At 39.7% G+C, this 17,427-nt stretch overlaps 1 protein-coding gene across 2 annotated transcripts in view; it reads left to right on the top strand.

Moving 5' to 3' along the window:
- The window catches only part of HSF5 (heat shock transcription factor 5), a 49,344-nt gene that overhangs the window by 29,085 nt on the left and 2,832 nt on the right, over positions 1-17,427 (top strand). The window lies entirely within an intron of this gene.

Below are 17,427 nucleotides of genomic sequence, written 5' to 3'. Positions count from 1 at the left end.
CCCTTGAACTGCAAGGAGATCCAACCAGTCCATCCTAAAGAAAATCAATCCTGAATATTCATTGGAAGGACTGAGGCTGAAGCTGAAACTCCAGTAGTTTGGCCACCTGATGCGAAGAACTGACTCATTGGAAAAGACCCTGATGCTGGGAAAGATTGAAGGCAGGAGGAGAAGGGGACAACAGAGGATCAGATGGTTGGATGACATCTCTGACTCGATGGACATGAGTTTGAGTAAACTGTGAGAGTTGGTGATGGACAGGGAAACCTGGTGTGTTGCAGTCCATGGTGTCGCAAAGAGTCGGACACAACTGAGTGATTGAACTGAGCTGAACTGAGGAATTACCATAAAGCCATAATAATCAAAATAGTTTGGTACTGGTGAAAAGGGAGGCAATGAGATGAATGAAACAAAAAAGAAAGTCCAGAAATAGATCCACACCTATGTGGTCAATTGACTTTCAACAAAGGTGCTAAGGCAATGCAATGGAGAAAGGAAAGTGTTTCCAACAAAAATTAACATTTACCCATGCCTGACACCTCACATAAAAATTAACTAAAAAGAAAGGGGAATAAAAAAGAAATTAAACATACTTTACAGACCTAAATTTAAAACCTACAACTATAAAACTTCTTAGAAAAAAAAAAGACAAGCTTTGCTTCTCTGGGCAAAGATTTCTTAGGACACAAAATATATGATCAATAAAGAAAAAATTGATGAACTGGATTTCATCAAAATTTAAAACTCTTGCTCTTTGAAAGATATCTTTCAGAAAATGAAAAGGCAGGCCAAAGACTAGCAAAAAATATTAACAACACATATATCAAAACAAAGACAGTATCTAGAATGTGAAAAGAACTCTTACAATGCAATTGAAAGTTGAGGAGACAACAGGAGGAGACATTTTTCAAAAGAAGATATACAAATGGTTAGTAAGCACATGAATAGATGTTTAATCATCAGACAAGTCAGATTAAAACTACAATGAGAGAGACTTCCTTGGTGGTCTGATCACTAAGACTCCAAGCTCCTACTGCAGGGGGCCCAGGTTTGACCCCTGGTCAAGGAACTAGATCTCATATATGACAACTAAGAGTTTGAATGCCACCCCTAGAGATCCAGCATGCTGCAGTGAAGATTGAAGATCCATTTTGCCAAAACTAAGACCTGGCGCAGTCAAATAAATATTAAAAAAAGAGATACCGCAGCACACACCAGTTAGAATGGCTAATATTTTTTAAAAATATAACCATACCAGGTATTGACGAGGCATCTGGAACTGGTAATTTAAAATAGTGTAACCACTTTTGGAAATAGCTTGGCAGTTTCTTAAAAATCAAGTTAAACATGTTTCTGCTACCCAACCCACCCATGATGGGTGGAGAAAGACTATTACACAAATATACTTGGCAGTTTATTTGTAGTAGTTAAACAGCCTTGGACTTCCCTGGTGGCTCAGATGGTAAAGAATTCGCCTGCAATGCAGGAGACCTGGGTTTAATCCCTGGGTTGGGGATCCCCTGGAGAAGGGAATGGCAACCCACTACACTATTCTTGCCTGGAGAATCCCATGGACAGAGGAGCCTGGTGGACTACAGTCCTTAGAGTTGCAGAGTCAGACAGGACTGAGCAGCTAAGCACACGTACCCAGAGGCCCTAGAAACGACTACAAATGTCCATTCAAAAGTGAACAGATAGACAAATTGCAGTGTACCCATGCTGCCGAATACTTTTCAGCAGTCAAAAGGAACACATCGCTGATACACACAAATCATTATGTTGAAGTGGTGCTGGGGAATACGCATGTCTTTGAAGCAATCCAGTTTTTGTTGCCTGCTTCTGCTAGAGGGGACCTAAAGTGTCTGAGGATTACTTCAGAGGCTGAACAATCACACATTTTAATCACACATTTTAACAGGCCAGGGCTTTTTATTTCTCTGGCATTTTAATTCTTTCAAAAGAACTTGGAAGACTTTTGTTTCTCTTTGGTCGTTCCAAATATGTGTTAGAGATCTCATCTAGGTAGTTTTTAAGCCTGAAAAGTCTGGTATTTGATTTACTGTTTGCACTTTGCCCATCCTCTTCCCTCAACCTAATGGCACTTTATATTGAGATACCTGAAAAGATGGGTTTGATTGGGAAGATAACACTCTTGATCTGATTTTCGTCATAGTCAATCAGAAGTACTTGAGAAAAGCTTAGAGGTACCTCTTACTACTCTTTCAAGTTGGGATATTAAAGCACACCTCAAATTACTGAACGCTAGTCAGTTGGTGACCAACCTCAGGCAGAGGAATATTTTCTTGCGTCTCTACTTGCATGCCAGCTACCTCTAGCTAGAGTTTATCTTTTCCGGTTTTGCTGAATGTATCAGGAAACAGCCAACACATTGTGAATTTTTTCAGCCTTTCCCCTTCTGGTTACATGCCCATTGGCATGTGGTCTGCTTTCCAGGGTATCACAGGCAATGATTTTACCAAATATTTTGACATGGATTACAGAGATCACCAACATTCTAGCCCACTGTGTCTCAACTACCTGCTGTCTGACTGCTGAGCCAGAATCACATATTTTTATTGGAATTACAAGCAGCACCTCACTTACAGATTCCAAATTCCATATTAATCCACGTATGAATTAGGCTACTGTAAAAAGCAAAATACCAGTGTCTTAAACAATTTAGAAGTTGGTTTTCTTCCTCGTGTTACAGTCTGAGAGTAAGCTGTCCAGAGGCGATGTGGCAGCTTCACCTCTCTGCTGGCCCTCAGGTGTTACATGGTTAAAGATGGCTCATCACTCTGCCCTCACCAGCCAGCAGATTGCTGTAAACATTCCTTTCTTTTATGAGCATAATCATTGCTGTGCCACATCAGTCTGACTAGAACTTGGTCACCTGGTTGAACAGGCTGCAGGGGAGCTTGGAAATTTGACCTTTAGCTGGGGGTCATTTGCCTTTTTAAAAGAAGAGTAAATATTAGGAGACAACCAGAAGTCTCTGTTTCATGGACTTTGAGAAAATATTTACAACACAATATATAAAACATTGTATTCATTATACATAAAAGCTTCTACAAATAAAAGAAAGCAATCCAATAAAAAGAAATAAAGTTATATTACTGTGTAATTCAACTGAAGAGATACAAATGACCAGTAAGTGTAGAGAAGGATGTTGAACCAATTCAGCAAAATCAGTAATGAGAGAAATGTAAGTACTAAATGAACCAAAAACATTTTTTTTTCAATCTGATTGACAAAACTTGAACTGTTGATAATATTCAGGTTTGACAAAGATGTAGGATACACTGTTTGATAATTGGAATGTAAATTTGTAGAGCCTTTTGGAGGGCAGTCTGACATGGTCTGTAAATAACTAAAATACTCATATGCTTTGACTTAGAAACTCCTAGGAATCTTTCTTACAAAGTTCACTATAGTGTGTTATTTATAGTAACAAACATTTGGAAAAAAGCATAAATGCCTGATAATGGAGAACTGGACAAACTGATAAATTCATGTAATGAAATACTATGCAATCATTTAACAAAATAAAGTAGATTGATATGTTTTTTACTTGGAAAGATAGTGTTCACAGTATGTTAAGTGAATGAAGCTAATTACAGTACAATATGTCTAGTACAACCTGCTTTCTAGAATGGGAAATATATATATACACTGTAAAATTATATTAAAAAGTCTGAAAATGAATAAAACTGATACATGTAACAGTGGTTACCTCTGGGGAAGTAAAATTGGAGGTGTAGAAAGGTATTTTTTACTTTCTAATTTGTGTATGAGTATACATAATGGTGGGATTATGGGGAAATCTACCTTTTTGTATTTTTGTAGCTTTTTAAAATTGAAAAAAATTTAATATAGTTTAAATACTGTAAAGAGTTTCTTTATACTTTATAGTATGAATATAAAAGCCTCAAAATGATAGAAGTGATCAATTTAAAAAGTATTTTGAAAAAAAATTTTATATGCCAAATATCAATGTGACTTTTGAGATTTAGATATGATTGACTCAAGCTAACCTTATCCCACACTAAAAATTCTTTTTCAGGACTTCTGAGAACTTCTAGGGTTTACAATGGCTTTTAATTTTGAGTTTCTGCTTTTGCAGAAACATTAATTTCTCACCACTTGCTCTTTGCTGGACCACGTGTGGAGTCAGCCTTCTTGCTTTGATTGCCCCCTCCACCCCCCACCCCACCCACCACTGCTCTGCCTGCAACCCCCAGCAGTTATATAAGGTATTCATATGTGTCACATAATTTTCTGATTTGGTGGCGTAGAAAAGGTTTGCATTTAAAATATTGCAGATAATTTAAATGGAACGTGAACTATTCTTTTTAAAGAGCTGCAGTTACTTCACAGTCTTTGGCCCTTGCCTGTCGCTGGCCGGTGTGGGCTCCTGCCGCGGCGCCCTCATTCCTGCACTGGTACCACAGCTTCCCTTCTCTGGTCCCTTTCTTCCCCTGTTCTGCCAGTGCACCCCTAATTCTGTGTCACAGGCAGAGAAGGCTAGGCGTCGGCTTCCCAACCAGGCCTTGAGACCTCATCTTGCCCAGAGAAAACAGGATATATTGTCAAGATACATTCTTCAGCAGACAGTTACCTCCCCAAGGGAGACTCTGGTGCCTGCTGTTAAAATAATTTCCTCTCTTTCCCTCCATACTGTGGTTGTAAGTGTAACTGATAAGGCAGTTAGCATATTATTTTTCTTAACTCTTATGTCCCCACCCCCTCACCCTCCACCCCACCCCCACCCCGCCTCCATTCCCCAGTAAAGCCTAATTCTTTTTTGGTCAGTGGTGTTGATAGGTGAGTCTTAATTGACCTTGGCTTCCTGCCGTGAAACAGAGGAGTTGTGAAATGTTGACATTATTATGACATCTAATCACACCTTCATATTATTAGGGGCAGGGAGCCAGTGACTTGTGCTTAAACTAGAACATCCTTGCTAAAACGTTAGCTCTAAATATTTATTTTTAAAAATGTATTTATTGGCTGTTGGGTCTTAGTTGCCACCTGCAGGACCCTCAGTCTTCATTGTGTCACGTGGGGTCTTTAGTTGCAGCACATGGGACCTAGTTCCCTGACCAGGGATAAAACCCAGGCCCCCTGCATTGGTAACATGGAGTCTTAGCCACTGGGCCACCAGGGAAGTTCCCAGGAATTAGCTTTTGTATGCAAATATAAGAAGAAATACAGTTCATGAATTTGCAAATTATTCTTCCTTGATAGAACTTAGTCTAACAAACAGTTGGGCTATAAGAACATTGGTACATATAAGGTCCTATGGCATTAAAAGATTTTAACCACATTCAGTGTAAGATTTACATACTGTTAGAGGCTGTACAATACAGTCAACAGGAAGAAAGCTTCTGGTATTAGAAAAAAACTAAATTAAAATCTGGATTTTGTTGTTTACTGAGCCTCAGTTTGATCTGTAAAATGAGGATAATAAGACATATGTTTATATAAAACATAACTGACTTAGTATGGTGCCTGGTATATAGAAAATACATGGTAGCAATAGAATTTTAGCAAAATTGTTATTTTCATACTTATTATTTTGATGTTTATTACTGTCAAGTATTTTTCAAGATGAATGGTCTCATTTTAATTCATGAGAGCTCTTAGTGTTCCTGGCAGCCCTGTAATAGTTCCCTAATCAGTACCTTCCCCGTTTTCCAAAGCCACTCTATCATATCTTCTCTGCTCCAACTTCCAACACAACTCCTCTCTTTTCATTCTCAGCTTTGACCTTGTTTCTTATTTTACTGAGAAAATAGAAGCAGCTAGAAGAGAACTTTCATATCTCTCCACCAACAAATCTATCAGTCTACCACTTGTGTAACTCTACACTTTGCCTTTCTTCCTTTTATAATGGGAAAAGGCCAGTCCTTCCATTTGTGTACAGAATCCCCTGTTGTGTACTCACAGACTTAGCCTTACTCTTCAATAATCACGTTTTACCTTTTATATTAGATAATTCCTATTAGCATACAACCATGCCATCACATAGGTTCTGTGTTAAAAGTAATTCCTCACACTTTCTCTTCATTCATATTTTCATCCAGCTACTACATTTTTTCTCTTCCCCCTAGAGAAAAGCTCCTTGAAAGCATATCCTTATCTCAACCAGATTTTCTAATTGGGTTTTCATTCCTGCTCCTCAGCTGAAACTGCTCTTATCAAAGTTTTCTGTTACTGCTGTGGTGCCAAATCCAGTGGCCTGCTCTCCGTACCCTGCACCTCAGCAGCACTGAACCAACAACCTCAACCTTCACTTGGCTTCTGGAATATCACCCTTTCCTGGGTTTTCTTCAGCTTCGCTGGCCACTCCGTAGTTTATATTACTAAATCTTTGTCTGCCCTCACTTTTAAATATTGATGAATCCCAGAGCTCAATTCTTGGACCTCTTTTCTTCTCTCTCTACTCAATTCCAGGTTATATCAACAAGTCTCATTGCTTTTATCGTCTTCATAGTGCTGACTCCTAAATTTACATCTTAAGTCTCAATCTTCTCTGAACTCCAAATGTGCATACCCCTTCGTTTGTATGTCCAGGAGTGTCCCAAATACACTGTAGCTCCTTTCCCCAGTTTTACTTATTCCAGTAAATAGTACTTCTAGTTACCTCTAGTCAACCAAAAGTCTAGAGGTCTTCCTTGACTCTCTTCGCTCACATCCCATGCATCAGCAAATTCTATCAGCTCTATCTCAGTGTAGATCCAGAATCTGACCACTTACCACCTTTACATGCTGCCACCGTGGTCCAAGCTGCTGCATCTCTTGCCTAATCTTTCTTCTTCCACTGTGTGCTCCTACAATTTGATCCTCTTAAAATTATTTCCCTGCTTAAATTTTTCCAGTGGTTTTCTATCACATTTAGAAGAAAATCTAAAAATCCTTACTATGATTTTGGTAACTGCTCTGACTTTATCTCCTACCACCTTCCATCTCCCTCATCTGTTCCAGCCACAGTAGCCTCTTCAGTATTCTCTGAACACACCAAGCGTGGTCCTGCCTTCCCATTTGGTCTTCTCACTGCCTGAAATTTGTCTTTACCCAGGTATTCACATGGCTTTCTCATTACATTCAGTTCTCTACTCAAATGCCAGCTCATCGTAGGAACCTTCTTGACTATCCTGTCTGTAATAGGTACCCTATTCCCCATGTCCTGCCCTCCCTTGTGCATATTTTTTCCTATTCTTTATTTATTTATTTCTTTTTTCTTTATCTTTGTTTTTTTTCTATAGTGTTCATCACTACTTGACATTTTATATTATTTTTCTCTCCCTCTGAAGGTAAGTTCCATGAGGACAAGAATTTTGTTGTGTTCATCTCCAGCCCCTGCATGATTGCCTGTGGCATTCAATGTTTATGCACCATTAGATCTTATTCATATACTTAAAAGATCCTGGGGGAAAAAGTGATCTTTAAAAAAATTGTGGTAAAATACACAAAACAAAATTCAACATCTTAACTATTTTTTAAGTGGATAGTTCAGTGGCATTCAGTCCTTTCATACTGTTCTGCATCATCTCCATCATCCATCTCCAGAACTCTTTTCATTTTGTAAAACCGAAACTCTGCTTATAAACAATTCTTGTTTTTCTTCTCACCTGCCAGCACCTGGAAAACCTATTTTACTTTCTGTCTCTATGAACAATCTTTAATTAGCCACCAAAAGATAAGTTTTGAACATCTGAAAAGTCAGTCACCCCCATAGGTTGCTTTTAATGAGTACTTTTTAATAACTTCCCTAGGGTCAGTACAGTACTAGGGACCCTAGGGACACGAAAGTAATGTCCTCCGAAGTTCTGTTCTGCTGGAACTAAGAACTGCACATGTCTTTCTAAAGGTGAACATTCTGTGTCTCGTTATTGTGCTCTGACAGTGAAAACTGAGATATGTTTGGTTGTGAGTTATTTTTTATAGCCGTTTCCTGCTTTCCTCTCCTTTTTGTCCCATCATTTCAAACTGATAAGAAAGTATACATTTTTAGGGAAAATTCACATAACATAAACACTTTAAAGTGAAAGGTTCTGTGTCATTTACGACATCCACAGTGTCGGTGCACTCTGTCTGGATCCAAGACTTTGCATCACTCCAAAAGAAAACCCCATTCATTAAGCAGCCGCTGTCTGTTCCCTCCTCCCCCAAGCCTGTGGCAACTGCCCATCTGTGTTCTGTCTCTATGGATTTACCTATTCTGGATATTTTGTATAAATGAAATCATAGGATATGTGACATTTTGTGTCTGTTAGGTTGGTACAAAAGTTATTGCAGTTTTGGACTATGAATTTTAAATCATTATAACTAGGCTCAGACACATCTTTGTTAATCAAAATAGGAACCATTATAATCAACACATTTTGGCCAATGAGGAATAAGATTGTTTATTCCTGGAGTGTAAAAATCCATGCTTCAGGATTTGACGAACTCTTGGAAAATATTTTCTACCACCTGCTGATTGTGGAAGTGTTATCTCTGCAAATGTTGTTGAGATGCTTGAAGTGGTAGTTGGTTGGCAAGAGGTCAGGTGAATATGGTGGATGAGGCAAAACTTTGTAGCCCCATTAATTTAACTTTGGAAGCGTTGGTTGTGCAACATGCGGTTGGGCATTGTCATGGAGAAGAATTGGGCCCTTTCTGTTGACCAGTGCCAGGTCAGCTGCAGGCATTGCCGTTTTCAGTGCATCTCATTGATTTGCCAAGCATGCTTCTCAGATGTAATGATTTCACTGGGATTCAGGAAGCTGTAGTGGAGCAGACCAGCAGCAGACCACCAAACAGTGACTATGACCCTTTTTTTGGTGCAAGCTTTGGGAAGTGCTTTGGAGCTTCTTCTTGGTCCAGATATTGAGCTGATCATTGCTAGTGGTCGTAAAAATCCACTTTGCATCACACGTCATAATCCGATTGAAAAATGGTTCACTGTTGTCGGGTAGAATAAGAGAAGACGACACTTCAAAATGACAATTTTTTTGATTTTTGGTCAGCTCATGAGGCACCTACTTAGTGAACCTATTCACTTTTCCAATGTGCTTCAAGTGCCAGATGACTGTAGAAGGGTCGACATTGATTTCTTTGGCAACTTCTCATATCGTTGTAAGAGGATCCACTTTGATGAAGGCTCTCAGTTGGTCGTTGTCAGCTTCCAATGGCCTGTCCACTATGCTCCTCAACTTCGAGGCACTCATCTCCTCTGCAGAACTTCTTGAACCACCACTGCACTGGATGTGTGTTAGCAGTTCCTGAGCCAAATGCATTGTTGAGATTGCAAGTTGTCTCTGCTGCTTTACTACCCATTTTGGATTCAAACAAAAAAATTGCTCAAACTTGTTTTTTGTCTAACATCATTTCTGTAATCTAAAATGAATATAAAATAAACAGCAAATAATGTCATTAGCAAAAAAACATAAAGTGAGAAATGTGCGTTAAAATGATGTATAATATAACCACATTTATTTAAGAATGTATCCCAATATCAAAAGGCAAGGTTCAGCAATGCAAAACCACAATTACTTTTGCACCAACCTAATAGTTTATTTTACTTAGCATGATGTCTTCAAGGTTCATCCACAAGGTAACATGTGTATCAGAACTTCATTCTTTCTTATGGCTAAACAATATTAATACATATATATGACAGTTTTTTATCCATTCATCTCCTGATGGGCGTTTGGGCTTTTTCTACTTTTTGCTTATTGAGAATAGTGCTGCTGTAAACATTGTGCATATATTTGAGTGTCTTCTCTCAGTCCTTTTGGGGATACACCTAGGAGTGAAATTGCTGGCTCATATGGTATTTCTGTGATCATATGGAATCAAGATTTCCGGGAGAAATATCAGTAACCTCAGATACGCAGATGACACCACCGTTATGGCAGAAAGTGAAGAAGAATTAAAGAGCATCTTGATGAAAGTGAAAGAGGAGAGTGAAAAAGCTGGCTTAAAACTCAGCATTCAAAAAATGAAGATCATGGTATCCGGTCCTATCACTTCTTGGCAAATAGATGGGGAAACAATGGAAACAGTGATAGACTTTATTTTCTTGGGTTCCAAAATCACTGCAGATGGTGATTTCAGTCATGAAATTAAAAGATGCTTGCTCCTTGGAAAAAAAGCTATGAACAACCTAGACAGCATATTAAAAAGCAGAGACATTACTTTGCCGACAAAGGTCTGTCTAGTCAAAGCTATGGTTTTTCCAGTAGTCATGTATGGATATGAGAGTTGGACAATAAAGAAAGCTGAGTGCCAAAAAATTGATGCTTTTGAACTGTGGTGTTGGAGAAGACTCTTGAGAGTCCCTTGAACTGCAAGGAGATCCAACCAGTCAATCCTAAAGAAAATCAATCCTGAATATTCATTGGAAGGACTGATGCTGAAGCCGAAACTCCAGTAGTTTGGCCATCTGATGCGAAGAACTGACTCATTGGAAAAGACCCTGATGCTGGGAAAGATTGAAGGCAGGAGGAGAAGGGGACAACAGAGGATCAGATGGTTGGATGACATCTCCGACTCGGTGGACATGAGTTTGAGTAAACTGTGAGAGTTGGTGATGGACAGGGAAGCCTGGTGTATTGCAGTCCTTGGGGTCACAAAGAGTCGGACACAGCTGAGCGACTGAACTGAACTGAATTGATGGTATTTCTATGTTTAACTATTGAGGAATTGCCAAACTATTTTCCATAATGGCTGAACCATTTTACATCCCCACCAGCAATGTACCAGAGTCCTCATTTCTCCACATCCTCCCTAACACTTGTTATTTTCCACTTTTTATCATCACTATAGTCATCTTAAGTAGATGTGGAATGGTATCTATCTTATTGTAGTTTTAATTCCATCTCCCTCATGATTGATGATGTTAAGCATCTTTTCATGTGCTTGTTGGCCATTTGTAGATCTTCTTTGGAGAGAAAGATATTTTTGACAACTAAATAATAATACTCCATTTGATGAAATATTCTCCTGTTTTGGTTAAATTTCTCTGGATTAAAGCCCTAGTGTGTGCTGTTAGGGCAGCAGTCAGTAAACTAGCCTGTGGACCAAATCTAGCTCACTCCTTGTTTTTATATGGCCTGCAAGCTAAGCATGAAGCCTACTCTTGCGTCTCACTTCATTCTGCTGCTGTAATAAAAATACCATAGACTAGATGGCTTATTCCCAGGTGGCTCAGTGGAAGAGAATCTACCTGTCGATGCAGGAGATGCAAGTTCAATCCCTGGGTTGGGAAGATCACCCGGAGTAGGAAAAGGCAACCGAGTCCAGAATTCTTGCCAGGAAAGTCCCATGAACAGAGGAACCTGGCGGGCTACAGGCCATGGGGTCGCAAGGAGTTGGACACGACTGAGCACACACACCAGGTGGCTTATAGATGACAGTTTGTGTGTGTGTTTTCTCAGTCTCAGAGGCTGGGGAGTCCAAGATCAAGGTGCCAGCAGATTCAGTGTCTGCTGAGAGTCTGCTTCCTGGCTCATAGACTGCCTTCTTGCTGTGTCCTCACGTGGCAGAAGGGGCAGAGGAGCTCTCTGGGTCTCTTTTATAAAGGACTCTAATCTCATTCATAAGAGTTCCACCATCAGAACTTAATCACCTCCCCAAAATCCTGCTTTCTAACACCATCACATTGGGGGTTAGGTTTTAATATCAATACAAGAATTTTGAGGAGATACAAACATTCAGTCTATTGCACCCTGCATTAGAAAGTCCTAATTCTTAGCTTCTAATTTTTTCACAGCCCTGATCACTGATGGCCAGAGAAGCCCTTAAGAGTCAAGAGGGGTCCTTGGTTTGTTCCTGTGTTTCAGCGTCCTCCAAAAAAGGAGTTAGTAGATACTTGTGGGGAACACTCAAAATGAACTGTAGTATTCAATTTAGTTCTCATAGATGACTTAAGTATTTTTTATTTCAATAGATATCAAATTCTAAGTTTAAAGTATTATTGATAGGAACTAAATGTAAAATTTCTAAAGTATCACTTAAATTTCAACTGTCAGTATCATTAAGAGTATCTTCCCTCAGTGAAGTTCCAGCTCTCACATTATTTATGGTAAAAATAAGAGAGTTTATTAAAATCATCTCTGAAGACTTCTTTGGCCCCAAATTCTGAAGTACTGTGATTCCAACATTAACTGTTAGGATGTCATTATGTTGCTTAGTAGCTCACTGAACTGTGGCATCCTATATCTCAGAACTTAATCAGTGCCCTTCTGTAACTACACCGTTTTGAAAATTTATCTTCTCACACTTTAAGATTTCTTTGACTTTTTTTTTTTTCAAGTAAGAGACTTCAAGTTGATAAGGTATCCCGATTATACTGATTTGAGTAGATGTGCATTTTGTTAGAAGGAGGCTGTTAACCACAGTCATTGCCATGCTTTGTGTAGGCCTTTTGAACACGTGTTGACTTAAGAAAATACCATTCAGATTAAAAAAAAAAAATCAAAGAAAAAAAATCGGGTAGAGAAAATTAGACTCAATAGTGCTCGTCCAGTTTCTACAATGAAATTATTCTAAACCAAATACACCCAGATATTAGTCTTATTGTAGAAGCTACACTCTCTTATGTTCTGATAGGTTACTTTATAGTTAAGGGAAATTGGATGTTTAAGAGCAAAGTTCAGTCCATTCCTGAAGAAAGGACTCCTCATTTTCCTGCAGCTATTGCAGGATTCTGGATGAGATTTCATGAAGGTAATAGCCCCCAAACCCTAGAGAGTGCTGTTAGTAGGAATTTGCATTTCCAGGGAATTCCCTGGCAGTTCAGTGGTTAGGACCCTGTGCTTTCATTGTGGAGAGCCTGGGTACCATCCCTGGTTGGGGAACTAAAATCCTGTGAGGTGCAGTCAAAAAAAATTCCCAAGTGAGTAGATGCAATACTCCTGTTCTTGGAGGCCTTTTGGCCCTCAGATCAACTCAGCTGCTTTGATTCTTAAATATTTACTTCTCTGATGAGTATAGAAGGTTCTCTCCTGAATAAAGTCCTAGAACCCTTTGGTAGCATCAGACTAGTTTCTGTCTTTTTGCATTTTTATTGGTCTCTATGCTCTTAATTCCTTGATTGGCAGCTTTGTTAATGAAGGAAGCTCACTTTAATAAAATTATCAGGTTTAGATACTTGTTATTAGAAGCTATGTGCCAAATTGGGGACTTTGGAAGCCCCAAATTGGGGACTGTGTGCCAGCAAATTTGAAAAACTCCGCAGTGGCCACAGGACTGGAAAAGGTCAGTTTTCATTCCAGTCCCAAAGAAAGGCAATGACAAAGAATATTCAGACTACCGCACAATTGCGCTAATTTCACACACTAGCAAAGTAATGCTCAAAATTCTCCAAGCTAGGCTTCAATAGTATGTGAACTGAAAACTTCCAGATGTTCAAGCTGGATTTAGAAAAAGCAGAGGAACTAGAAATCAAATTGCCAACATCCATTGGATCATCAAAAAAGACAAGAGAATTCCAGAAAAACATCTGCTTCATTGACTACACTAAAGCTTTCGACTGTGTGGATCACAACCAACTGTGGAAAATTCTTGAAGAGATGGGAATACCAGACCACCTTACCTGCCTCCTGAAAAACCTGCATGCAGGTCAAGAAGCAGCAGTTAGAACTGGACATGGAACAATGGACTGCTTCCAAACTGGGAAAGGAGTACATCAAGGCTGTATGTTGTCACCCTGCTTGTTTAACTTATATGCAGAGTACATCATGCTCAATGCTGGGCTGGATGAAGCAGAGCTGGAATCAAGATTTCCGGGAGAAATATCAATAACCTCAGGTATGCAGATGACACCACTCTTATGGCAGAAAGCGAAGAAGAACTAAAGAGCCCCTGGTGAAGGTGAAAGAGGAGAGTGAAAAACTGGCTTAAAACTCAGCGTTCAGAAAGCAAAGATCATGGCATCCAGTCCCATCACTTCACAGCAAAAAGATGCGGAAACAGTGGGAGACTTTTATTTTTTTGAACTCCAAAATCACTGCAGATGGTGATGCATTCATGAAATTAAAAGACACTTGCTCCTTAGAAGAAAAGCTATGACAGACCTAAACAGCACATTAAAAAGCAGAGACCTTACTTTGTCAACAAAGGTCCGTCTAGTCAAAGCTGTGGTTTTTCCAGTAGTCATGTATGGATGTGAGAGTTGGACCATAAAGAAGGCTGAGCACAGAAGAATTGATGCTTTTGAACTGTGGTGTTGGAGAAGACTCTTGAGAGTCCCTTGGACTGCAAGGAGATCAAACCAGTCAATCCTAAAGAAAATCAATCCTGAATATTCATTGGAAGAACTGATGCTGAAGCTCCAGTACTTTGGCCACCGGATTTGAAGAGCTGACTCATTAGAAAAGACCCTGATGCTGGGAAAGATTGAAGGTGGAAGGAGAAGGGGACAACAGAGGATGAGATGGTTGGATGGCAACACTGACTCAATGGACGTGAGTTTGAGCAAGCTCCTGGAGGTGGTGAAGGACAGGAAGCCTGGCATGCTGCAGTCCACGGGATCGCAGAGTCAGACATGACTGAGCAACTGGACAATAACAAATCCCAGTCATTAAGGCTAAGAGGGTTTGTTGCTCACACTACATAACTCATTCCGAGGCTATTATAGATTTTAAGATCTTATTTTGGGATATTGCCAGTTAACAGTGTTGTGATAGTTTCAGGTGGAAGGCAAAGGGACTCAGCCATACCTATACCTGTGCATGTATCCCTTCTCCCCCAAACTCCCCTCCCATCCAGGCTGACGTATAACAGTGAGCACAGTTCCCTGGGCTACACAGTAGGACCTTGCTGGTTTTCCACTGAGCTGTTGTTACTTTAAACATGCTTATCTGTGATGTGCTCTTGTTCATTATTTGGACCTATCAAAAGGATAAAGTCTTTAATTAAATAAATGACAGTTGTCCAGTGAAAAAAAGAGGATTTGTTGTTCTTCTTCAGTCTACCTCCCCATAAGAGGTCTGTAGTTGTTTTATAGTCTTAACCCTTGTTTTATAGTCTTTACCTTTGTCGCCGATTCAGTGGACATGAACTTGGGCAAACTCCGGGAGACAGTGAGGGAGAGGGAGGCCTGGCATGTTGCAGTCCATGGGATCGCAAAGAGTTGGAAACAACTTGGCAACTGAACAACAACAACAATCTTTGTCATTATCAAGAATTCCTACTTTGCTTTCAAAATAGGGCTGCAGTTAGGTCTGTTCACATTCCAAAGTCTTATTTTAGTATTTTCTATTACCATATGGCCTGTCCTCCTTATTCTGATGTGGAGTTGAAGTGTTTAGAGAATGATCATACTTACATATTACTCATTCTGTATCCTTTGATCAGCTTTTAAAAATTCTGATGCCTAGGTTGCACTCTGTACCAGTGAAATCAGAATGTGTGGGAGTAGAAGCCCTAGATCTCAGTATTTTTTTTTAAAGGTCCCCAGGTGATTCCAGTGTGCAGCAAGATTTAGAAACCATTGGCTTTAGTAGTCATCTAGTGTAGAGGTTCTTTCAGTCATCTCTTTATTACTCAGGATTAATTAAATGACCATATAACTGCATTTCAGTTACTTGGAAAAAAAAAAGATGTTCTATAAATTAAGATATAACTAATCATTATCCCTGTTATTTAGACTGTAAAGAAGTCATTTTTGTGGTAAAATATATATAACATAAAATTTACCTTTTTAACCATTTTTAAGTGTACAATTCAGGGGCATTAAGTACATTCACATTATGTACTACCACCACCACCATCCATCTCCAGAACTTTTTGTCATCTTCCCAAACTGAAACTCCATATCCATTACATCCTTCCCTGCAGCCCCTGGCAACCACCATTCTACTTTTATTTCTATGAATTTGACTACTTCATATGAGTAGAATGGTACAATATTTGTCCTTTTGTGACTATTTCATGTTGTATATCATTCCTGTTGAAGACTCATTCATGTAGCATGTGTCATAATTTCCTTCCTTTTTAAGGCTAAATAATACTCCGTTGTATATATCTACCACACGTTTTCCCATTCATCCATTGATGGACTCCTGGATTACCTTCATCTTTTGGCTATTGTAAATAATGCTGCCATGATCCGAGATATACAAGAAGCCCATTTTAAGTGATAAATTGATGTCTGTTCTTCTGCAAGATGCTTACTTGGATAAATTGCTTGTTCTTAATGCAGGAGACCTGGGTTTGAGCCCTGGGTTGGGAAAATCCCCTTGAGAAAGGAAGGGCTACCCACTCTAGTATTCTGGCCTGGAGAATTCCATGGAATGTAAAGTCCATGGGGTTGCAAAGAGTCGGACACAACTGAGTGACTTGCACTTACGTTTTCTTTTTTTAACTAATTTTTTTTTGGCTGCAAGGCACAGCATGCACGGTCTTAGTTCCCCAACCAGGGATCGAACCGATGCCCCCTGCAGTGAAAGCGTGGAGCTCTAACCACCGGATTGCCAGCGAATTTCGAAATTGCTTGTTCTTTATGGATAGGTTGTACTCCTCTTCACCAGATGAGCTAGTACTTCTCTTTAGTAATTGATCTTCCTTTTACAAAAGAGGGCAAAAATTAAGTACTGTTCCAAATGCCCTCTAGATTTTCTCAAAGGTGGTGGTAGAATTATTGTCTCATCTCTCCTGCTCAGGGTGTTGATCAGTCCCACAGAAGTTGTGTTTTACAAATACCCTAACAGAAGTCTCTGTATGTCTAGTAGGAAATTAAGGATTCATTCTGTGTAGTTTAGTTTAATTCCAAAATGCTACTAGGACAAGACTGTAAGCTTACAAATCAACCTTAAAAAGGCTCCTAGGTCATGTTATTCTGAGTGAGTGAGTGAGTGAAAGTCGCTCAGTCATGTCCGACTCTTTGCGACCCCACGGACTACAGTCCATGGAATTCTCCAGGTCAGAATACTGGAGTGGGTAGCCTTTCCTTTCTCCAGGGGATCTTCCCAACCCAGGGATCGAACCCAGGTTTCCCACATTGCAGGTGGATTCTTTACCAGCTGAGCCACCAGGGAAGCCATGTTATTCTAGAAGTTGTAAACTAATTAGATTGAATCTAAAAGCCACCTTTGTTCAGTTGCTTAGTTGTGTCCAACTCTTTGCGACCCTATGGACTGTAGTCTGCCAGGCTCCTCTGTCCATGGGATTCTCCAGGCACGAATACTGGAGTGGGTTGCTATTCATTTCTTCAAGGGATCTTCCTGACCCAGGGTTGGAACCCATGTCTCCTGCTGCTCCTGCATTGGCAGGCGGCTTTTTTTTACCACTGAGCCACCTGGGAAGCCCGGAATCCACATTAGTTACTGAGGCTGTTTAACTCTGTTTCTATACATGGCTTTAGCTTTTTTTGTTATAGAACCTAGTACCTGAGCTGAGAGTTCACTTTTTTACTTCTTCCCATTCTTACTGAAC

The sequence above is a fragment of the Cervus elaphus genome, chromosome 5 (genome assembly GCF_910594005.1).
Source record: "Cervus elaphus chromosome 5, mCerEla1.1, whole genome shotgun sequence".
NCBI lineage: Eukaryota > Metazoa > Chordata > Mammalia > Artiodactyla > Cervidae > Cervus > Cervus elaphus.
This window is presented reverse-complemented; position numbering and strand designations above follow the sequence as displayed.